The sequence below is a fragment of the Cimex lectularius genome, unplaced genomic scaffold (genome assembly GCF_000648675.2).
Source record: "Cimex lectularius strain Harlan isolate CLEC.00 unplaced genomic scaffold, Clec_2.1 scaffold14, whole genome shotgun sequence".
NCBI lineage: Eukaryota > Metazoa > Arthropoda > Insecta > Hemiptera > Cimicidae > Cimex > Cimex lectularius.
In genome coordinates, this window is record NW_019392637.1 from 3,141,631 (window position 1) to 3,167,750 (window position 26,120).

General features: G+C 35.7%; 1 protein-coding gene across 4 annotated transcripts in view; it reads left to right on the forward strand.

Moving 5' to 3' along the window:
• The window catches only part of LOC106671918 (probable basic-leucine zipper transcription factor Q), a 105,670-nt gene that overhangs the window by 65,993 nt on the left and 13,557 nt on the right, over window positions 1-26,120 (forward strand). Inside the window, exon 1 of one of the 4 annotated variants that reach the window (XM_014402896.2) lies at window positions 24,800-24,910. The exons of 2 other annotated variants lie outside the window; for them this stretch is intronic. The gene's annotated coding sequence lies outside the window, so the exon portion shown is untranslated. Of the gene's footprint in view, window positions 1-24,799; window positions 24,911-26,120 lie in introns of those variants that run through there. One more of the 4 variants, XM_014402893.2, reaches the window with a different exon arrangement.

Consider the following 26,120-nt stretch of genomic DNA (forward strand, 5'->3'; position numbering starts at 1 on the left):
GATGAATTTTCATGAACCTTCTGAACTTTCAAGGACCTTCTTATCGAGTCTCTATTACATTAAAAAATGAGTAAATATATAAAACCTTTAATTTTCCAAATGAGCTCATGGTACACAATTATCAAAATCTTTACAAAACAAAAAAACTGATTTTTTCATACTTCTACATCTAGGAGTTTGAAAAATTTCGTCCCTTGTCAGTTTTGCTGTTCGCAAAACGTATTATCAACATTTCTGTTTTTGACAGCTTTTTTAATATGGAACGAGACTTTGATCAGGAGAACTAAAATATTTCAGTCGAGGCCTCCTGGTTACTCCTGATGAACTTTCCTTAACCGTACTATCGTTTCTCTGCTGCATTCAGGCAAAATGAAAATCAGGTAAAAAAAACTGATTTTTTCATATTTTTTACATCTAGGAGATAGTCCATTGGCGCTTTACGTGAAATGAAAAATGCACTATATACATATTTTCCTTTTTGTCAAAGCTATTTTAAATGTGGATCGAGATTCTTGATCAGGAGAGTTCTCACACACCTGATACACTTTCCGGGACCTTTTTATTGTGTGTCTGCTATATTAAAACAAATAAAATATTATAATTTTCCAAATGAGCTCATGGTGCACAATTTTCTAAATCTTTACAACGAAAAAAATGGAATATTTTTATACTTGTACTACTAAGAGTTTATAAAGGTTGTACATGTTTTCCTTTTTACAGAGCTTTTTTAAATATGGATCGAGGCTCTTGATCAGGAGAGTTCCAAAAACATTTCAGTCGATGTCCCTGATCAGGAGCGCTCCATAACTCCTGACGAAATTTCATGGACCTTTTTATCTTGTCTCTGCTACATTAAAACATAATAAAATGTTATAATTTTCCAAATGAGCTCATGGTGCACAATTTTCTAAATCGTTACAACACAAAAATGGATTTTTTTATAGTTGTACTACTAAGAGTTTATAAAGGTTGTATATGTTTTTCTTTTTACAGAGCTTTTTTAAATATGAATCGAGGCTCTTGATCAGGAGAGTTCCAAAAACATTTCAGTCGATGCCCCTGATCAGGAGCGCTCCGTAACTCCTGACAAAATTTCATGGACCTTTTTATCTTGTCTCTGCTACATTAAAACATAAATAAAATATTATAATTTTCCAAATGAGCTCATGGTGCACAATTTTCTAAACCTTTACAACACAAAAATGGATTTTTTTTACACTTGTACATCTAACAGTTTAATAAAGCTGTCCATTGGCATTTTTGCTTTTCGCAAAAGGAAAAATGCACCATGTAAATATTTTTTTTCATAATCAGGAGGGTTCCTAAAATCTCAGTCGAAGCTCCTGATCACCAGAGCCTCATTACTCCTGATGAATTTTAATGAAAAAAATGTTTTAAATCGATCCCGAGCCTCGCTCAAGGAACATTCTTAGATCCTTGTTAGATCGTTTTTAAAATTTTACACCATTTTTATTTTCAATGGCTGATATTCCAAATGAGCTCATGGTTCACAATTATCGATTTTTTTGTGGATAAAACGTAATATTATATCTAGTAGCTGCACAAGGGTGTGAGTTGGCAATTTTATTCCTTTTAGAGTTTTTTATAAATATGGATGGGTCTCATGATTATTAGAGCTCTCAACACTCCTGACCAGAAGATTTACACTGATGACATTCCTCTTTTTATCGTGGCTGTTGACCTGGCATATTTCGTCTTAAAAAAATAATTAAAAATAACAATCTCATTTCCCAAACTACATGGGTACACAATTTACTTGTACTCAATTTATTTTTAAAAACGTTTTGATCAAAGATGTCTTTTGGCACTTTTGATGGTTTCAAGGTGAAAAATAGACTAGGGTTTGTTTTCAATTTATTACTCTCTTGTGGGAATTCTTATAAAGTTTGACCGAATCTTATGATAGAATTTTGATTTATTATCATTTCAAAATTCCTTGTCTAGGATTCTCCTATCCTAGGGGGGCGCTCTTTGAAATTCGGACCGATCGCGGAGGTTCAATTTTCGTTCGCAACTCCTGATCAGGGAGAGCTCGTTAAACTTTCGAGACTTGAAGTCATTTTACTTTATCTCGAGATACTTCAGATTTTTTTCTTAAAATCGCGAGAGTCTCTACAACACGTGAATCAATCTCCTGATCATGAGAGCTCCTACTATCTTGATAACTTGACCTCCTCTATCTCGATTCTTTGTCATAACAGATTCTATAACTACTGAGAGGAGACTATCCTCCCTCTATAAATCAATAGTCCTAATTCTGAGCTAGTACCAATCAAAGCAGATAGTTTGGGTCTCAAACACTTGCAATTTATGTTGAATCTGTTGAAACAAAGCTCCTGTACTTTTGGTCGGGTCGTCAGGGAATTTTATCTTCGATTGATAGGTACCTCCTGATCATGAGTTTTGCTCGTTCAATTTTCAACAGGTAAACATGAATTTGTACAGTTTGGACACTTTTGTGGGCTTTTATAAATATATGCCAAAACTCCTGATCATGAGTGCTCTTAAAACAATTTTAGTCGAGTCTCCTGATCATGAGAGCTCGTAAAACAATTTAAATCGAGACTCTGATTATCAGAGCTCCTAAAATAATCTTAATCAAGTCTCCTTATAAGAGCTCATACTTTTTTAAATGAGGCTCCTGATAGTCAGTCCTATTAAAGCCTATAGTTATTTTCTTATTACGTTTCTTATTGAAGAGTTCGTATAATTTTAGGGATCTTCTGATGCTGTTATTTTTTGACATGTATCCTTTTACGGTACGTTATTCAGACTTTTATCTTTCTAGCTAGCAATACAAACCTCCCGTGTATGATTTTTTTGAATGAATTGTTTATTATTGGTAGTAGAGCCCCAGGTCCTTGGCTCTTTTAAGGAATTCACGTAAGAACCAGCTGATGGGTATGCTTTTCTTTTTTTCCTTCTCCCTTGTCTGTTTAGTTATTTCTTATCCATTAATGCTTAATCCCTCTCGACAGCTCGTTATAAAAAGCTTGTCATAATCTGACCCCCGGGGGTCAGGAGTGGGAGCAGGTAGAATGAGAGGATTCCCATTTGGGGGCCCGCGCGCTCTCGCTCCTTCCCCTCTCGGCGGCCCTCGTGACCGGTGAAAGTCGTGGGAACGTCTTCGTCGCGACCCGTAAGGGGGGACCCGTCGTGATCACGACCTCGGACAAGGTTAGGACGGGGCAGACCCCCGTCTATTTTTTTAACGTCCTTTCTAGAAACGATGAAACCTACAAGGCGGTAAGGAAGCCCCAGACCGTCAGGCTTCATTTCTTAAAACATACAAACCGAAAATAACACCTACGCTTAAAGCGCCAAGTCATTGGACGATGAAATAGTACAAAATTGTTAAAAATAAAAATATCTGTCAAGACTGGTGAATTTATGGTCCCCGTGCAAATATTGATCGACTATGGACAACCTGAATGATCGGGGATGGTTATCTGTAAGGTTATATATAATTATTTGGACCCCATAAACGTAAGTTTACAGTTGGAAATGAATGGACAAATATTGGAGGATTCCATCCATTTTCAGTTGGTAATAGATGATCAACTGCAAATATAATACAATGATAGATCTGTTGATAGACTTTCTGTTGGTAATACTCTAGAGCCGAGACTCCTAATAGGGAAGCACACAAGTCAGTCAATTAAGCTTCATCTCGAGATCCTTGTCATGAGAGCTCCTGTTATAACCAACTCAACGCTCTTGATCAGCAGATCACCTATTATCTGTTTTGACAAATCTTTTATAAAACGGATCGGGACTCCTGATCGTGAGAGCTCCTGAAACTATCTTAATCAACTCCTGGTCATCAAAATCATGTAACGTCATCAGAGGTTCCTTGTCAGGAGAACAACCCCTGATTCTAACGATTCAACTCACTTGATCAGCAGATCACCTGTTATCTTTATTGACAAATTATTTTATAAAATGGACCAAGACTCCTGATCGTGAGAGGTCCTACAATACTGATAAATTAAGCAATACTATGCTGAATGAATGGCGATCAATATTCACCAACTAAAATGCAGAAGTCTCCCTCCCTGGTCAATAAAAGTCATGTTCAGAGGTTCCTTGTCATGAGAGCTCCAGATACTACCGATTCAACTCTCATGACCAGGAAATAACCCATTACTTAAGATCTTGATTCCTGTTCAAATTTTTTGATCCATCAATTTGTCACGGCGGCTTTATTTGAATATGCGATGGTCGATTTTAGTAATGGACAACTATCGTCCTATTAATCACTTGGAAATGGATGGCCCCTTTTCAAATCTATTCAATATATTTTTCACTTCTTTCCATTGGAAATGTATGAGCCACGTTACACATTTTAAAAGCTAACTTGCCTTTTACTCTATAAAACCGTGTAATTCCATTTGTAAATTTATGACGTCATCATTTTTGTGGAGAGGGTCATGACGTAAGTCGCCAGTTGAACAAAAAGTAATATTACATTTACTATTGGTCCGAACATACCTTCCACCTTATCAATGTTGATTACTTTTTAGTTTAAAAAAGTTCATAATGGGATTTTATCAAATGAACGTTTATTTCCATGATCTTGTATGATTCACTATGATCTATGATTTTTGTTCTAGATCATAATCATAATTTGATTTTTACGGACGTTTTTTCAACCGTAGGGCGCGGTCGAAGAAACGGGCCGGACGTACCGCCCACCAAGGTTTTTCTAACTTTCACGCCTTACATTCAGAATAAGCCAATCTTCCCAAATTGATTGCATTACTTCGAGGTTTTTTCTCTTGTCTCGATTTTTAACAGCACAGGCTTCTTACGTTTTTTTTTTCAAATTTTTACCGCCCTCACCTAATTAGACACCCTTTTTTTTTAGTATTTTCTTATTGTGCCGATTTTTTCTTGTTTAACAATATCTTTTTTTCTCTCTACTTTTTCAACAAATAAAACACCAATTTTCAATTAAACGATTTATTTTAAGGACGCGCGGAGGTATTAAAAGTAGTTAACATACCCCCCACCAAATCTTTGTGCGGTCCAATAAGCATCCGCACATCATCAGGTATGAAGAGGGGCGGTCAGTCCTACTATCACTGTAGGACAAGACCGATTAATGACGTCACATTTTTTGGAATCGGAATCACAACGGAATCGATTCTCAAATGTACTACGATCGATTCGGTTGTGTTAACTAATCGACTTGTAGACTACTATACTTACATTGATTTTCATCTGGCACAATACTAACCGCAAAAATCGAGAATGACAAAGTTCTTACGTGCACCAACGATAATATCGATTTTACTATCGATTCTAGTTATCAATGCTCAAATGTCGGTTTCATATCGATTGTGCCCAATAGATTCTTAGCAAATTCATTTCCTACTTGTAGTAATGATGATATCTATTCTTACCGAGGTTACTACCGATTCTACAGTTATCAATGCTCAGCTGATTTCTGCCGAATTCATATCGATGATACTCAATGAATCGATATTTTTAAAATCTAAATTCGTTTCTTACTTGTAGTAATGATGATATCGATTCTTACCTAAGATTACTACCGATTCTACAGTTATCAATACTCAGCTGATTTCTGCCGAATTCATATCGATGATAGCCAATGAACCGATATTTTTAAAAGCTGAATTAGTTTCCTACTTGTAGTAATGATCATATCGATTCTACCTATGCCCGATTGTATTATCGATTATTATAACTCTACATACTCATCATCGATTTTTTATCTAATCGATTTTAATTCTAACCCGGGACTGTGATGATATTAATTATTAAATTAAATTTATAATATATTCGATCCATATTCGAATCGATTTTGCTTCTATTTACAACTAAATCGATTTTTGTCCTATTCGATTCTCAACTGGAACAATACATACGATTATATCTAAAATAAAAGTCAATTCGACTGCTATCGATACACAATTTAATCTATGCTTCTTCGTATGTAGCTTGTAAATGGCAGTAACATTTTCCCATTTTTAACAACCACCCCCACCAAGGCATTCCGCACTGATAACCTTGGTTCAACAATCCCCTCACTAACATGCTAGAACCAAGGATCTTGCCAGTAAAGGCAGTCAATATCAATTCTGTAACCTAACTACGTAAACACAAAAAATCTCTTAATATCAGCCTTGTAAAAAAAACGATACCGGTTATAGAGTATAATATTAATTCCATCCATTTAACCCAAATTCAAAATCGAGGTAAACCAAGCAATGAACTCGTAAACTGTAAGTAGCAGATTTCAGTGTAGCTGTAATACCTAGGGGTGTTTTTCCTAGTAAACCATGATGTAAACCCCGCCATCAAGATATTCCAAACTCATACGTTTTAATCATATAAATACCCGATCTTTCCAATTTCAATTGGATTTTTAAGAAAAAAAGGCTTCCGATTTTGCACTGTGACTATCGTTAAAGCTAGATTATAACCGTGTCTTAACCTTTTTTTTCGCTAAGACCCGAATCAAGCAACTGGCATTAACTTCTGTCAATATTATCAACCGTGTCTGCACACGGGTGATAATAATGGTTAAAAAGTGACCGACTTGTGTCAACATTCCAAAACGAATTTATAACCAAAACAACCACCTTAACCACTAAGGCACGAAATATGGATTTGACTGAAGTATTAGTCAACATAACCGCTTACCGAAAAGGCATGATGATAATGGCATTAACCTTGGTGTAACCTACCTGCGACAACATTGCAAAAAGTGGCTTATTATCAATTAACCAAGGTGTACCCTTATTCAATACTCCAAAACCCATGTTTGAGAAATGACGATAATATTCATAATAGGTTAGGCCATGGTTATTACTTCACCAAAGATTACGTTATAACCGTTGTATAACCTTCTATTTAACAAGAGTCCAATGTTTTTCTCGCCATATTCCGTTCCTCGGTACAGCCGTCTCATTCCTCTGGGAGTTCATAGAATTATATAAGTTAAACCTAGATTGTTCAAGATAGGTTAACCATGGTATAACCTTCGTCAATAAGGCAAACCGTTTCCCAATATCAAAATGCTATGTAAGAAAACTATATAGTTAATTTCCGGTTAGACCATGGTATAACCTTCCTTCCACCAAGATAGTGTCCTAACCTTCTCTTAATAATGCTCATCTAACATGTTCATTATTACTTTACATAAGCATAGCTTTCAATCATGTCTCAAAACGGCGCGTTAATAAAAACAATAAAAATTCTCATAACACCAATGTTTGGAAGTATGCTATAAGCGTTTATGTTTTAAAAGTGTTTAACCTCTTTTTAAAAATATAAATCATATTTAGTAAAAGAATTTTATATAACTTTCAAATGTAAAACCTTTAAAATATTAGTTATCTCATAACCATCACAATACGGTTGGAAGTATGTTATATAACTACGTAACCTTCTTTTTAAAATTTACTCTTGCTAGTTAAAACTTGAAATAAACTACCCTAGGAATATGAAAGCTTTATACAAGTCTTTTACAACTTCGCTGGAAGTATGTAACAAGTAACACAACCTTACTTAAGCTCTATCTTACTTAAGTCATGCTTGTGTTAACCTTGAAATAGCCTACCCTCCAAATATGAATTCTTTATACAAGCTAGTTATTATAATCCCAAAATTTTTGGAGAATGTATAACTAACGCGTAACCTATTATATTTCTTCTTTTATTCCATTATATACATAATATTTCAGTCTTTCCACAAGAGGCTTCTCATAACGACATAACATGTTGGGAAGTATGTTCTAACCTAGGCGTAACTTTCCTTTTAATAAAAAAAAAACTTGTTATAACCTATTTTTAATCGATCTTTAATATATGAACTTTGAGATGGCATAATATTTAACCCCTAAAATACAGTTTGCATCGATGTATAACTGGGATGTAACCTGTTTTTGTGAACAAATCGTAATAGTTGTAATCATAGTAATCTCCCTTAAATTATGATTTCTGCATTAGGTTATGATCATAGTCATAACGGAACTATTGGTTGTACGTTCGGCTTTGCGCCACTTGAACCTTATATACCTAATTGGAGTTTACAACATTGTTATAACCTTTCCACCCTTGGCTGGTCTTAATACAGTCCATATTCTTCCTAGTCAGAATTTTGCTGAGTCGATGTTAGCGTGAAAGATTCAGAAACATTGATACAGCCTGAATTGTCTTTCTGTAACGGTTCTCTTATTACTATAGCTTTTCTTACGATGTTTGTTGCATTGTTAAGGTTTTTTACTGGATTGATTCCAACCGCCCACATCTGACATGGTATAGTATAACCTTCCTTAAACAAAGCCCGAAACGACCAAATATTAATACACGTCTAGATAAACATAACTTGTAACCATGTGCTGAAAAAGTAAATATAATATTGATTAACCTTGGTGTAACCTACCTCAGTCAACACTGCAGTGTCGTAATATCATAATGCAAGTCAAATGATACCGTTCGTGGTATAACCCTATTCTTCATTTAGAAAGATCTGTTATAACCATGACATAACCTTTTCTTATTGCATTTATTCGATTTACTCTCGGGCGCCAACCGCCTTTGCCAAATTCCTTAACATAACGAATATGCAACGGGATAGGCAGCCGGGACCATTGAAAGTTATAACCGTGTCATAACCTTGCCTTACTAAAGTCCGAAACGACCAAATAATAATGCTCTACATAAACATTATCTAGATAATTATAGACGTCAACTTACCGTTTGTTTCAATCGGATATTTCTACTTACTTATCTCGATGTTCTTGTTCTCATTTTTTTCCACCATGAAGGTTGCACATGGTTGAAACCTGCCGTCCCTCTGTCTACAGCGCATAAATGATATACCAACTTCACTGTTTAAACCCTTGAAGTTTATAATGAATTTAATCACACACACGGCTGATCTTTGTTAAGGAGGTTATAGAGTTGTCTGGTCTTTTTCATATTATATTTAAAAAAAATGTTATAACAAACACCAATATTTGGAAGTATGTTATAACAAGCGTTTAACCACTTTTTAAAAATTAAATCTTTCTTAGTAAAACCATGATATAACCTTCAAACGTCAAACCTTCATGCATGTTAGTTAATCCTATAACCAGCACAATACGGTTGGAAGTATGTTATATAACGTAACCTTTCTTTTAAAATTAATCTTTCCTGTTAAAACCATGATATAACCTCTCAAGAATAGGAAAGCTTTATACAAGCCTTTTATAATAGCCCCACAAGCAGTTAAGAAGCATGTAATAACCTGGGCACAAACCTTCCCGTTAAGAATAAGTCGCACTTCTTAAAACCTACTCTAGAAATATGAGTACTTTATACAAGCTAGTTATTCTCATAACCCCAAAATACGATTGGAGGATATGTTATAACTAGCGTGTAGCTTTGTTTAGTATAAATCTTACTAGTTAAAACTAAGACTTTCGTGAAATTTCTATTTTTACAGTGTTCACAGAACCCCACAATCCGAAAGTAAGTATGTTGTAACTAGGAAACCTTACGTTTAATGAAAAAATGGTTAAAACCTTTATTTAATCTATTTTTTCCTGATTAAATAAAAATTAACCTCTTTCCGGCCTATGCCGGTTGTCGTATCTTGTAGTACGGACACCTACTTCCCAACTTAGCCCGCACCCCAGGTCCAATCGTGTGTTGCGCAGACTATGACAAGTCCGTCGCTTCCGGTGGGTGTTACTCAACAGCCGGAGTCGCTAAAAGTCTACGCTCCCAATCCATATGGCCACAGCTATGGAGAGCGAGGACCTCAAGGAAGAAAGGGTAAGGGTGAGGGTGAGGAGCAACCTCGGCAGGTTTTTCACGCCGAGGTTCCTAAGCGTGTTCCCTTTTCGCCACATTCCTCGATATATAACAAGATAACTAGGTGTAAACATAATTTATCACTGTTGAAGCAGCATGGTAATACTGGTTAACCATTTTACTCCAAATGAGCTGGCTATGTAAGAAAACTATAACCTCAATCTCTAAAAAAAACCGTGACATAACCTTATCTTGCTAAGTTTATTTTATTTACATACACGGTACCATTCGCCTACCCCACCCTTCCTTCCTCAACGTAGTAAAATAAGGAGAGCCCGGTGTATATATATGATTTATCACTATTGAAGAAGTATGGTATTGCCGGTTAACCATGGTGTGCCCCACAGTCGTTTTTCACTCCAAATCACAGCTGTCTAGGTATGAAACTACCGGTTAGCCTTGGTGTAACCTACAATTGTTTTCCCCCCAAATAAGTTTGAAATGCAACATTACTATATCGGTCAGACCATGGTGTAACCGTAAGGACTGTACAAACGTAGTTATAACCTTGTTATAACTTAATATCAGATTCGATTTACATAATAGATCCCTTGAATCTTGCTGACTTATAAAAAATGTTCACAATTTAAAAAAAATCAATCATTTCCATCACAGAATATATTCGGTTTGAAATAATGAATTTTTGCAAGGTAGGAGAGTACCGCCCACCAATTTTTCACAGTAATGTTAGCTATTAAGAAAAATCGGCTTTTTTTCTATTATTATATTTTCAGCTGTTCCACCTGACTTTTACTTTAACATAGAATACTTTAAAGTATTCTGACCCTCCTTTTCGAAGGTTTTTCTGGTGAATATTTGTTTTCTTTTTTCACTTAGGTTTTTTCTTTACTAATTGTTTTTTGAGGTCGAAAACTTTTTATGTGTATGTGCCGATACTGCTCATCGTGTCTTGCCTTTTGCTTCAGTACATTCTGACCCCGGGGGGGGGGGGACGAGTGAAAGTCCCCCAGGGGTCGAGCAGGGCCCTCTTACCCAACTGTTGCCCAACAATGTGGAGAACATCTTCTAAGTGATATAAGCCTTTTTGAAGATTTTTTCTCTCCCTCTCTCTCTCTCTCTCTCTTTTGTTCTTTTTCGGTTTTGCCCGAGGAGGAGGTTACGCAATTAAACGCGGTAGGCCTGGAGATTAAGGGTCCAATGAAACTGAGAAAGTGCTTCGTCGGTTTCTAAGTTTTTCAGGCCTGATAACGTCGAAGTCCGCAAAGAAACAAAAAAAATCTTTAATCATGCAAAACGTTTCAAACATGAGATATCCAATTAGCCTGTGTATTTTATTCTTCCAAAATTTCTACACTTAAACTACTCTATAAAGTACGATATAAACTCTAATAATCGTCCATAAATGACTTATTTCAGCCCCTATTTAAAATATTTGGTCAGAGAAAAACGCAAAAAAATAGCCGAGCTGACATTTAATCCCATATGTTTCAATTGTTGATAACCCATTCTAATAATCCATTATCCAAAACGTTTTGGAAAGAAAAAACCCCGCGAAAACCTAAGGGAAGTCAGAAAAGAAAAGGACATCCAAAAATTCCAACTTGTGGACTTTATACCCGTATTTTGCCCAAAATTTCTAAACTGGGTAGGGCCTCTCATCATCCTTTATCCAAAAATCGCTAGTATCAACTTGAACGAGAGTTTTGGATAGAGCGAAACGTAAGGAAATTCAGAATAAGAGAATATTTTGGACTTCATACCCGTATTTTGTCGAAAATTTCCAAACTGGGTAGGGTCAGTTTTGGTCTCATAATCCTTTACCCAAAAATCACAAGTTCCATCGTGAACAAGAGTTGGATAGGGTGAAACCTAAGAAAATTCAGAATAAAAGGATTTTTTGGAAAATTCAAACTTGTGGGCTTTATACCCATATTTTGTCCAAAATCTTAACTGGGTTGGGGCAATTTTGGTCTCATATATGCCCTTTATCCATAAATAAAAATTTCCCAGTTTGGACGAGAATTTGGGAGAGCGAAACGTAAGGAAATTCGGAATAATGGAATTTTTGGCAAATTCCGATTTTGTTGACTTATACTTGTATTGTGTCCAAAATTGCTAAGCTGAGCCTGTGAGTTTTGGTCTCATGTAAGCACTTTATCCAAAAGTCACAGGTTCCAAGTTGAACGATAGTTTTGGATAGGGCGAACGTAAGGAAATTCAAAATAAGATTTTTTTTTTTTGAAAATTCCAATTTTGTTGACTTATACGTCTATTTTGTCCAAAATTGCTAAACTGAGCTGGGCCAGTTTTGGTTTCATATAAGCACTTTATCGAAAAATTACAATGTCCAAGTTGAACAAGAGTTTTGAATTATTGGAAATTAACAATTTCATAATAACATTTGGGATAAAGGGAATTCGTGGAATGTCAGTATGTTGACAGGAATGTTGAAAAATCCCAATTTTTAAATCTTTCCATCTTCCTCTGTTTTGTCTAAAATTTCTAACTTGAGCAGTCACATTTTTGGTCTCTTATAGCCCTTTGTCCAAAATGTACTATTTTCAAACCCTACAAAAGATTTTGGATAAAGGGAAAACCAAGGAAATCAGTATGACAGGAATGATGAAAAATTCCAATTTTTAAATATTTTCATCTTCCTCTGTTTTGTCTAAAATTTCTAACCTGAGCAGTCACATTTTTGGTCTCTTATAGCCCTTTGTCCAAAATGTACTGTTTTCAAACCCTACAAAAGATTTTGGATAAAGGGAAAACCAAGGAAGTCAGAATAAGACGGATATTGTAAAATTCCAATTTGTAGACTTTATAAGTATATTTTATCCAAAATTGCTACTCGGAGCCAATTACGTCCCTTTTGGTCTCTAATAAAATTTTTTTACAAAAAGCACAATTTCGAAATTGAACAAACGTTCGGATAGAGCGAAATCCAAGGAAAGTCAGGATAACAGGGATATTATAAAATTCCAATTGGTGGGATAACAGGGATATTATAAAATTCCAATTTGTGGACTTTATACCTATATTTATCCTAACATTATTAACCTGAGACCGACTCATTTTGGTCTCGTATATATATGCCCATCGACCACAGGACAGTTTTCATGTATGATGGGTGAGTTTGGAAAGAAGGAAACCAAACGAATGTCATTACGATAGGAATATTGTAAAACTATAATTTGTGGACTTTCTTTCTGTATTTGGTCCAAAATTTGTAACCTAAACCATGCCTCTTTTGGTCTCATATATCGCCTCTATCGAAAATTTACAACTTCAAGATATATAACACGTTTTGGATAGAAGGAAAACCAAGGAATGTCAGTATTAGAGGGATACTGTAAAAATCTAATTTGTCTAATTTCTATTAATTTACCTGAGCTACTTTTGGTCTCATGGGTCCTTTTGTTCCAAAGATGCCCGCTAAGCTTGAATCCGAAAGGTTTTGGACAAATAAATCGCACTTTGGCCTGTTTTCAAACGTATTTATTAATTTTCTTTTTTGCAATTTTGTAAAACAAATCAGTTTGAAAAGGGGAAGAACTCGTTTCTTGAATTTCTCCCTCCACTATGAACAACCTGTACTTCGTCTAATGTCAACCCCCACCATCTTCACAAAATGCCCCCTCTATTTCATGAACCCCCCACTTCTTTCATGTAGTGCTGCTACGACGACTTCTAATGTGTATTTGTTCCTCCATCTCTACTTCAAAACTGCCTATATGGTGTTTGACAATACCACACTTCATTAATTATTTTTGCTGTACCCCAACTACTTCTCATGAGCTTCTCGGTCCCCTACACCACTTCTTAAATTCCCCCACTACTGATTACATTAAATCTGACCTCACCCCACATCATCAATCATTTTTGCTTTGCCTCAAAATACTTCTACTCCACTTCTTAATTCCCCAACTACTACCAACACCCCCTCTTAATCTATATAATTTTTTGTTCCCCCACTACTTCTCATCTCCACCTGTTCCCCTACACCACTTCTTAAATTCCCCCCACTACTGCTTATATTGGGTCAACACACCCCACTCCAACAATGTAATTGTATATTCCCCCACTACTTCTCATGTCCTCTTTTTTTCCCTACAACACTTCGTGAAGTCCCCCACTATTGCTTATCTCGGGTTAACACCCCCAACTTCATAAATGTAATTGTATGTCCACCCCCTAAACCACTTAAATTCCCTTACTATTTATGTAGAATCTGATATCCCCCACCACCTTCAAAAATTATCGTACTGCTTCTCTCGCAATTTACTCCTTTCTTTTTCCTCGTAATCGTTGGCAATATTTCTTTATTTCGTTTAATTTATTGGTTTAAAAAAATACTTATGCCTTTTTTACATATTACCTCATAGGCATATCTAAATGGTAATTTTTTAGAAGGAAAATTTATAAGGCCTATAATTCTTGTACCGCGAATGTTTTTTTATTTACAGTACGTGAAGCTATGGCTATTCACTATAGGGTTCTACATTTCTAGGGAAGACTAGCTAAAGGGTTCTTAGGCTGATCTTTCAACGATTAATCATTATTTAATCATTTGTTTTTTTTTCTTCACGGACGAAATCTTTTCCTCAGCATATTTACTATTGTTCATTTCTGTATTATGACCCCGAGCGTGCTATTCGTTTTGTTTTTGTGCTTTGATGCCTTTTATAACGCGTGAGTCGGCCGATTGTGTAGAAAGAGACCACAGAGGGTGAGGACCCCTTTCACCTTGCGGTTTATAAAGGTCGCTTCTTCCTTGCAGCCTTTTGCATATCAGTTTTAAGATTAAAGAATTAAGAGAAAGAGAAGGAAAGCCCCCTCTTCGGACAACTTTCTTCAGAATGTCAGACGAGACATAAAGATCTCGTACTTTTTTCAGTTTATATATAAGGTTTTCTTAATGTGTTTTTCCATAATATTTGAGCTACGTTCATCTGACACTGATTGCATTAATAATCCATGGTGAAAAAAAATTTTCGTTTCTTGGAAATGGTCGGCTCCTCTCACCTTCGACCAAGATGGTAACAGGAGCCGATCCAATTAATTTAATCAAAAGAATATTCATGCTTAGTTTAATTTTTGATGAAAGCTAAGTTCCACTTAACCTTTTTTGTGGATCCAACGTGTAATTCAGGCAGGACACACTAGAAAGACCCTAGCGTTGCCCGTTGTGCTCATCTCCTGGTTGACAATAGCTCCGGTCTCTTTCGGCAACCTTTGGCTGTTGTAAAGAAGGCTCTTTACATTTTCATTTCATATTGACCTTTAACCTCGGCCATACCACGTTTAGAAACGTTTCGAAATAACCATATTGTCATACGATTCGAAGAGGACAGGCTTTTTTAAAATATTTTTCCTGCTTCCTACTTGTGAATTTTCTTTTCGAATCGACACTCTATCCAGGGGAAAATGGTAAAGTCCCGATTTTTCACCAACACACCATGGATAACCAACCCCTGTATCTTAGGATTTCCCCCCTTTTTTTTCTTATGGAAAATAATTGAGCTCCTTTTTCTTTGGAATCCTGGACTTTGATCAGGGAAAGTACCTTTTAATGGCTCGTTATCATAGTCGGTTTATTAAAGGGTTTTCAACCGCTGGCTAGGCCGTGAAACACGTCCGTACTCGGAAGTGGGGTCCGCCGGGTCTCGCATAGCAAAAACCGGGAAGATGCGCGTTTGCGCAACACGTGGCCCGTAGGCATCACAGGGTGACGCAACCCATCCGACTTATTTTTTTATTATTTTCCCACCTTATGTTTTATTTTTTTTTATGTAACCGGTTTCATACGCCGCCTATTGGGTACAGACCACACACGGGCGAAAGCCTTGCGCGGTCTGGGGAAATTATCTTTTATCCAAATAAAAAGCCCCGGATTAAAAGATAATCCTTTCCCTTGTCGGGGTCATAATCATTTGACCCAGGAAGACTTAAAACAACTCGAAAGGCAAAATTTACTTTTTAATCAGAAAAACACACTCCATCTTTCCAATTCGACGTTTAAGAAGAAATAGGCTTCCGACTTTGAACCGACATAACCTTACCCTCATCGAGGGAAACCAAAATTATAACTGTGTCGTAACCTTCTCTCACTAAAGCCTTAAAACAAGTAACTGTATTGGCAGAATCAAATGTCAATATACCTCTAACACCAAGGAGAGTTTTTACTGGTAAACAGTGACGTAACCTCCCTCCATCAACCACATACCAAAATCATTACAGTTTTAACCATACTTAGTATGAACCCCGATCATTCAGTTTAAACTGAAATTTTAAAGAAAAAAGGCATCCGACTTTGTCCCCGTGGCATAACATTATCCTCGCCGAGACAAACCAAAATTATAACCTCTCACTAAGTCCCTAAACAAGTAAGATTTTCGTTGGCATTTCTGAAATAACTGCCAAAATTAACAACTGTGTCCCGGACACGTGTGACAATAATGTTTAACCTAACTGCGTTAACATTTCAAAACGCACGCTAAAATCGATGGTCGAATAACAACGAACGGTTATACCATGGTACTACGCGAAGAAAAATTGAAATTAATAACGGTGTCATAACCTCCTTTCACAAAGGTCTCTTAACATCCTTAAACAATTAACTCGCAGTGGCAAATGTCAACACAGCTGTAACTCCCCTGGGAGTTACTACTGGTAAACAATGACGTAACCTCCCTTCCTAAACCAGTTCACTCATAACCTTTTTAATCGTATTGTATTAACTCCGATCATTCCAATTTAAATAGTTGTTAAAAATTAAAAGATAAAAAATGCATCCGACTAAACACCGTGGCATAACCTACCCTCGTTGAGACAAACTAAAATTATAACCGTGCCGTAACCTCTCACTAAGGTTCTAAACAAGTAACTGGCAGTAACAAATGCCAATCAACCGTTTTTACCCCGTTCATTCTAATTTAAATTGAATTTAAATATAAAAAGAACGCCTCTGACTTTGCACCAAGGCATAACCTAACTCGTCGAAATGAATTAAAATTATAATCGTGTCCTTACTTTCACTACATTTTACAATTTTTTTAGTATTCTTATTCTTAGCCGTGTAATAACCTCTTTTTCATCAATGTGTTTCGAACTACTGAGATGCTTAGTGTGTGGTCAGTCTTGCAACCGCGGCATAACCTCCATTCAACAATATGCACATACGAATTTGTAACCAGTAATATAACTTACTGGCCATGATTAAAGTAACCTTCGTACACGTCTTGCTTACAATATGGTAAAACCCCTACTTTTATTATACAATACACTGTATCAACGTTTATCATTACTATGGTATAACCTACTACATACATATGTCTCGACAGTATTTTATATCTATGGTATAAAATTCCGTTCCGTAATTTCTTATTTTACAGCTGATCCATTTATTCAGCTGGGTTGGTATGTTGGTTTAGAACATACAATACATTTTTTTCAACGTGTGTTACTTCTCATAACCATGGTATCACCTACTTTCCATTATTAGCATATCCTGGGATGTACAGTTTACATAACCTCCATTCCAATATATCTATTTTCTTTTATACTTATATCATAAAATTTATAATTGTAACCATGGCATAACCTAGCTGCTATAGTTAGCTTGTACTAAAAATAACAGTGATATAACCCCATGTTGTATGTTGTTTATAACTTCCATTTCTATCTAATTGTTCTAACTCATAACCGTCATTTAATTTTAGCCTGTAACCTTGATATAATATAATATTATGTTATTATATATAATATTATGTTTTATGTATGGCCATAACTTTCATTTTTCTTAGTTATAACATGCAATTCTAATTCCTATACTATATATATATATATATAATAGAATAATTATATTATTCTAAACTACAATGGATTGAGAACAAGACTATCAAACGACCTGATCTTTTCAACGACAAGTCTGTTCTCAGTCCCATTGTATACCCTCAATTATGGCCGTACTGGCTTGTAGCATTATTCTTTAAGTTACAAGTACGACAAATTTCTTCCATGCTTATTATCTGAATGATTTGTAACACCAAAAAACCTTCCCAATGTTGAAACGAGTTAAAAAACCATGGCATCGAAGTTGTGCAACTTCCGCCTACTTTGAATCTAGACATAATGATAAAACCAAAACGTAGCCTCCTATTTTTTGCTCCTTTCTGAATTACGGATACTACGACAAATCTTGAAATTCGGACATAACCTTCGCATAGTTCTTTAAACTATTGAAGCCATTTAACCTTTAAATGTAATCATGGCATAACCTCCGCCTAGTTTATTTAGTCATCACTTAAAACTTAACATCCCATTTCTCCTTTCTTAGCGTACAGATGCTATTTCTTGAAACCGTGGCATGACCTTCCCTTAGTTTTTACAGCTATTAAAGGAAGTTAAACATTGAATTTAACCATAACATAACCTCCTAATCTGTATAAACAGTTTTAATTATGAAAACAATACGTAACATCCCATCCTCCTTTCTACTAATGGCACAGATGGTACCGCAAATCTTGATATCGTGCTAACCTTCGTTTAATTTTATCGAAGGTAGTTAAGATTTAAATGTAACCATGGCACAACTCCCGCCTAGTTTCCTAATAGGTCTTAATTATAAAGCCAAAATGTAACATACCATCCTTTGCTACTTAAGGTACCGGTGCTACCGCAAATCTTGAAACCGTGGCATAACCTTCGTTTAGTTTTTGTTTTACTTCTAATTATGTTACTTTTTGATAAAAGCAGTAGTTTCTTTGGGGTCATTTAGGGACAAGGACGGTATCATCCTGGTGGATCCTAAATCACCTGTTTTTCCCATCCTTCATCCTTGAGATTTTTCAACTTCTTGTTTTTTTTAAACCCGTTTCGTCTTGAATGTAGATTATCCAATCCGACCTGCAACCTGTAATAAATGCGTCTAGGAAGAAGACCGTGTCCTTTTTTTCCCGCCTCCTTGGTGTCAAATCAGCAGGTGTTCTTCCTTGATTATACTTTTTTCAGGACTCATTCCGACTGTCAGTTTTCACGGACTCACGGGTCATCAGTGTGTTTCGCAAGGCGTAGGGCCGCGGGCATTTTCGCCCGGTGGGAAGGTCATGACCTCCTACGTGCCATCTTTCATATTAAAAAATCTATTTTCGACCCCAAACAACACGAGATCAACACCTAGAAGTAACCGTACAAAGAGACCACAACTTTATTTAAAAAAATATTTAAAAAATCAAATTTCCGTTTACAACTTAGTTTCACGTTAGAATTTTTTTCTGTAAAATTCGGTCACGTTCCAAACGAAGGTTAAACTTAAATCGCTTTTTAAACGATTTACTTAACATTTAAACGCCAACTTATAATTAATGTCTAACTTCAAACGACCCTGACCTGGGGAAAAGATGAAATTTCAATAAAGAAAATGGTAAAGGTTAATTTCGATGACTTGTGTAACCTTCCGGGACGAAAAAATGCTGTCCCAAAAAAGAAACAAGGGTTAACTTAGTTCATACAATAACTGATAATGATGTATAACGGTTGTAACTTTGCCTTTAGGGTTACAACATCCCTAGTTTCTTCTTGAAGCTTAAAGTACGGCGATCTAAAATAGAGAGAAGGTTATATTTATGTTGTACTCTGTGCCCAGAAGGTTAGGATTCTAAGAACGATGCTATGTCAAGACAATATTTACAATACAAAGGTTATAACAGCTGTGCATAGGTTATGCTAGCTGTTGTAACCTTTCGCTTAAAAAATGTTCCGCATCCTATCGCTTATAGAAAAGAAGTATAAATTAAGGTTACTTAGTTCAAATATTACCTAGAAGGTTTGCTCCTCTTTAAACCTTTCCTACGAAATTAAGGTTATAACATCCCTGGTGTTGATTTCTCGATTACATGAAGTCCTTGCATTACATTCCTTGCTATCTGAAGGAAACCTTTTTAAAATAAATATTACAATAGCTGAAAGAATACGTGTTACACTAGCTGCCATAACCTTTCGTGTCGAGAAGGTTATTTTTCCTTTCGGTATAACATACCCGGTTGCTTCCTTGCTATTTTAATACGCGCTATTTCTTAACGTTTAAAATTTAATTTTACCTTTACCTCATAGTAAGAAGGGTAGTGTCCGTTGAAGCCTTCCTAAAACTACAAGAAGGTTACACGAACTGTTATAACCTTTCGTGATAGAAGGCTATTTTCCGTAAGGTTATAACACAGTAACATCCCCGTTTAGATTTCATAATTTATTTTAATTAACTGGAGGGTTATAGTTGTTTTATGCTTATAGTATAAAGGTGAAGCATCTGTTTAAAAAAAATCTTATCCATCCAAATGATTCAGTTTCAACAAAGAAATGAATATTATTATAATAATATTAATAACAAGAAGGTTACACTAATTATTCGTTGTGAGAAGGTAATTTTCCTTGAGGTTATTACATCCCCTGTTGCATTTAAAATCATTTCCTAACTTTTAAATTTAATAATTTACCCACGAAATTGACTGAAAGGTTATACTTTTGTTTCACACTTCAGGTTAAGCATTTGTTTGAAACCTTATCCATCCAATGCTTCAGTTCTCACAAAAATTTAACAATGCTTTAATTTAAATAACAAGAAGATTACACTAGCTGTTATAACCTTTCGTGCCGAGAATTTAATTTTTCTGTAAGGTTATAACTGCCCCGGTTGCTTTTAAATGATTTTTTGACCTTTAAATTGCTATACTGTACTTTCAAAGGTAATTGGTTTGGGGATGGTTAGGAGGTTTCACATTTGAGGTTAACGTATACGTGGAAGAACCTGTTGTAGGCTTTCGTTTTGAAAAGTTAGCCCCTCCATACGAAAGGTCTTTAAGGTTCTTCCCGTGTTAGTTTTTAAGGATATCTGAAATGGTAATACATTTTAAAATAGCTGGGAGGTTATGATGCTGTTTCTTCTTTGCTAGATGAAAACATCGGCTTGCAGAAGAAAAAAAATCTTAATTATTTTCTTTTTGTCGCTGTAAGGTTACGCTCCCATATTTTGTAATCTCCTCCATCTGTAGGAAATCATTTAATTACATAATATGAAATAGTTAGCAGGTCAGCATTGCTCCCCGAAAACTGGAAGGTTATTCTCCTGTTATAATAGTATGATAATGGTAAATATATCTAGAAGCTTATACTTATGTAACTTATACCTAAAAGCTTCTATTTCTTAAAAGGAATAGTACACATATATATTTTACTTGAACGTGTTGTGGCTGTTATAACCTTTCTTGTTGGAAAATTTAATGAGGTCTTAAGGTTGTAACATACCTGTTCATTTCAAAGTCAATTATTATTGAACGTACCAACGTTCCTATGTAAAATTGTATAGAATAACTCTAAAGCAAATAGGAAAGTTAGACGCCTGTTATACTCCTAGTCGCAAATATACGAAGTTATTCACATTCATAGGTACATAAAAACATGTATTACTCTTCAACGTACAGATTTATTTTAGCAATGTACTACTTATGAGGTTGTTATAACATTTTATGAGCGTTTTGATATGTTATAATCCTAATGTGACGATATTATTTAAAAGTATCTGTTTATGATTTTATAGAATAACTTCAAATATTATGTTAACAAGAGGAAGGTTATGCTCCTGTTACAATCTTAATTACAAAATTCTAAGACAACAGTAATGTAACCTTCACTTTCTTGAAGAAAAAGCCCGAACAGGGACATAGTTTTTTCGTTTATGAAGTTACCAAAGTTATATCGTTTTTGTCGAAAAAGCGTATATTTTTTATTCATGGTACACACGATTAAGAGGTTAACCTATTCAACTCTCATTTTGCCCTTGGGTGAAGGTTATGTAAATGTTATAACCTGCCGTACTGGTAAATTATTATAACCTACCTTCAGTCAATATGTAATTTTATTCGAACAAGTTGAGTCCGGAGTAAGTATGTTAAGTCAGTCATATTGGTTTACTTCATCATAACCTTTCTATCATGTAGGTTATGTAAGTGTTGTACGGCATGATTCTCAGCCCTAACCAGTGCATGTTACATGCAGAACTGATTCGTAATAGAAGTATAAAATGTTTATTGCCTCCCTACCGAAGAGGTTACACCACTGTTACAACATTCTGGCCGATGTTTCTGCGCCCTAGTGAAACCATTCATATTTTACGTGCGTAGTATAACCTCGATGTTTAAATACACCGGGTAGGTTATGTAATTGTTATAAGCTACCTTATCACTTTTCCTTTCCGTTCTCTATCACATCGCATATTTTATCTTCCTCTAGATCTTGTGTTACAGAAGGTTTCTCCCCCCCCCCCCATCAATGAACAAATGAATCATGAATTTGATTGCCGAATATCTTACAAATGTCAGCTATCCTAATAACAAGTTGTTCTTCAATATTTTTTTCATTCATTATTTTCTTTAGTGGCTAACCTTGTGGTAACCTCCCATGGAAACCAAGGGGCCGCGCTTAATCATGGCATAACCTTCTACCTAAAAACCGAATGGCGGACGGTTACGCCATACTATTTTGCTTGGATTTTTTGTGAACAGGACAACTTTTATACTCTAGTAATTTCATTTTCTGAAGAATGTAACTGTGGAAGAAAGTACATCATTTCTCTGAAGAATGTTATGCATAACTGTGGTACAACCGTAACTACCGTTCATAACCTTGATTAGGAACTAGTGACTACTGTATAAATTGAATACACCGCATACATTGTTTTTGTTGTGCTTGATTAGGCGTTGAGCTACTTAATAAAAAAGTAACCACGACATAACCTTCAATCAAGCTTTTTAGTATTTGTAACTTAAGAAAAACACCTCGTAAATCCAGGGATCAAATGTATCATATGTTATTGCCTTCTAATTTAAATTAGGCCGTGAAACCATGTCATAACCTCGCACTTCCAACGTAGATTCTAATCAAATTGAGTCGGAAAACATGGTAGGTACAACATCCTGAAACCTTCTCGGGTTTTTCTATTACAATGTAGTAGTACAGTACTAGAAAGTAAGGAATGGTATAACCTTCTTTTTCTACAGTAAACCTGTTCGGCCGAATCACGCGTGCAACCCGTGCATAGCCTCCCTTTCCTTTTTAGATAATTCGCTTTAGTTGTGAAACTACGGTCTGTCCTTTCTTACTTATTTTAAGGATACTGCTCAAACCTTGAAAAAAAGATATTACCTTCTAATAGTATGTTTGTTTTTTGTTGGCGAGCTAACCTTCAATTACAACCATGGCATTGCTTTCTCCGTGTTAATTTCGTAATAATATAAGACTAAGACATAACCTCCTATTTTTCGAAAATCTTCAAGCATATACTTCGTTATTTCTACTGTGTGCAGAATGGTGTGGCATATCAACCATTATACTTAAAACCATTACGCAACCTTCAGTCCATCCATTTTGCAGTTGAACTTTTCTGGGAGTTATACCGCAGAAAGATAATGACCGTCATACAGTTTTCTCAGATGTACTATTGAAGCGAGTTAACCTTATAAATATATAAACTTAGCCTTGTTAGTGCAGTGAAATTAATTTGAAACAATGCTCAAACCTCCTCTGTGTTAGACCTTCCCGTTTTTGAGCTATCATCCTTAAACGTAAACTTGGGAGTAACCTTCTCCTCGTTTTTTTTCTTTTGTAGACTGGTCGAGCATAAATAATAGCCATTAAACTTGAAACCTCGTAACCTTTGCCTCGTACTTTTCAGTTGAGTTTTTAATAGAGTAAACAGAATAATATGAAACTAAGACAAAACCTCCTAATTTTTTTATTTCCTTTGTATAGCCATGCTATAGTTTTTATCCCAAAGCTTGAAACCATGATATAAACACAACATTCGTTTCACCTTTGTTTTACGATATTCAAGCGGGCGGGCAACCAAGCCATAACCTACGTATCGTTTTAGAATGTTGAATGCTTTAACTGCCCCTTAGTCCTCTCCTCTGCCCACCTTATTGAACACCACGTAGAATATAACCATGGCATAACCTTCGCCTGTTTGATGAGATGTCAAAAAATGATTGATTTTAACTTGAAACTGTGGTAACCTCCCATTTCTTCGGCTGTCTTCGTTGTTTTACGCTACGATCCTCAAATGTAAAACTCGCACCTCTTCTTTGCACAGTAATATTGCTGGTTTAATAAGCCACAAATTACACCCAAGGTGTAACTTTCACCTCGTGGTTTTGTGTGTAATCGACCATAAAAACCTCAAAACTTAAAACCACGGAGTAACCTGCGTCTCTACCTCTACCTCTTACAGTACCATTAATAGTTAGTAAATATTAAACCAAGGTGTAACCTTCGCTTCTTTTTTCGGTTTTACTGCAACATTCTAGCAAAACAGCCATAAAACTTGAAACCACGGCCCAACCTTCTCACTTTTTTCTACTGTAGAAATTACGAGCTTTTAACAGTCACAAAGTTTGAAACCGTGGCGTTACGTTCCCTTCGTTCTTTCTACTGTAGAATCTATGCGACAAATCTTCTGTAACCTTCATCACATGGTTGATTAATAAAATAGATAACTCCCACCGCTAAAAACGTGTTTTAGTTTTGCATAACGTTTTATAAATTTCTAGTTGTGAGTTTAATATCAGATTCTGTTGATTTTTTTGATCCGTTGTCTGGCATCAATGAATCCCAATTTTCAAAATTGAAGTTTTTGTTTATTAATATAATTAGTGGGCAATTTTTGCCGTAGACATCGCAGTTTACTTAATCTTGGTCGGAGTTAGCTCTCGGAGGTTAGGTAGGAAATAGCTTGCTTTTTTCTCTTTTGTCGTACCCATCGTAGTCATGTTTTGGACGGAAGAAAGGCCCCGTTATCCAATATCACCTCCCTGGAAGCCCATGAGAGAGAGACTCTGATGGGTCCGTTGAGAAACGGCGATGACCCCTCCAAGCCTGTTGCACAATCCTCCGATGAACTTTGCAGATGATTCGGCGGGGGTACAAAGAGGGGTCCCACATCCCTTCCATGTACCGGGGCGAGAGTGAAAGTGTACGCCAGCTTTATCCCGGCCAGTTGCTTCAGTCTGTTCCCGACGGCTGACACACTCTGGACTACCACAAGCAAGGTAAGAAAAAAGGGGCGATTTCGGTGTTCACATCGGGGGGTGAGTGGTGGCTACCGTTTCCTGCCTTCCAGCCTGCACCCACCCCTCTGCGGTCCGTCCGTCTCGCCCGATTCAGACCGTTTTCTCGCTCGGCCGAGCGTGTAATCAATTTTTTCACACTCAGCGATTTTTTTATTAACCTTTTTATTAATTCGTAACAGAATCACGTCTTCGCCTTTCTTGTACTTTCCTAGGACCTTGAATGATTAAAACTAATTAATAAGAAGAAAGTGAAAAATGGGGAAAGCCCTAATTATCTAACGAACAATTTAAATCGAAAACCCTACCTATAAACGAACAGGTTCTATTATTTTTTCATTCACTCTTCAACTCTACCGAACGCAGCATAAACCCCCACAATGTATATAAGTCGATTGTTTCCATCAATGACAAGGTTTGTTAGGATTAGCATAATTTCATAAGCAAGTTTTTCTGGCAAAATTTGTACGCGACGGTCGTATTTCATAAGTTAACGGCAGATCGTTTGTAATAAGGTAATAAGTCTCATATTATTTCATATGATCGTGATTATCATTATTTCGTTATTATTTAATATCATACAATCAATTCACAAAAGTTTATAAGACGCTAAGGTATTTCATAAGCTTCCAAAATTCACACTTTTTATGAGCCCTATTGCTTAGAAAAGGTGAACATTTCAAAAGTAAAACATTTTGAAAAATTTTTTTAATTATTTTTCACGAATTTGGGGGATAGAGCCGTCATTATTTCATAAGCAAATTATTTTCATGATTCTTCCATACAATCAGTTCACAAAAGATGTGTTTATAAGTGGCTAAGGTATTTCATAAACTTACAAATTCACACTTTCTATGACTTGTATTGCTTAGAAAATGTGGATATTTCATAAGTAAAACATTTTGATAAATTGTTTTAATTATTTTTCACGAATTTGGGTGATAGGGCGCTCATTATTTCATAAGTATATTAGTTTCAGGCCTTTTCCTTAGAATTAATTCAGAAAAGATATCAATACGTGGCTAACTTGCCTTCAAAGTCAATGTGCTTTTACTACGTCTAGTACCTTCCTCTGTACATTAGCTTAGAAAAGATAATTTGAATTTCTTGATAAATTTTGGGAATAGGATCCTCATTATTTCATAAGCAAGTTATTTTAGTTTCTGTAATTCACAAAAGGTATCAATATGTG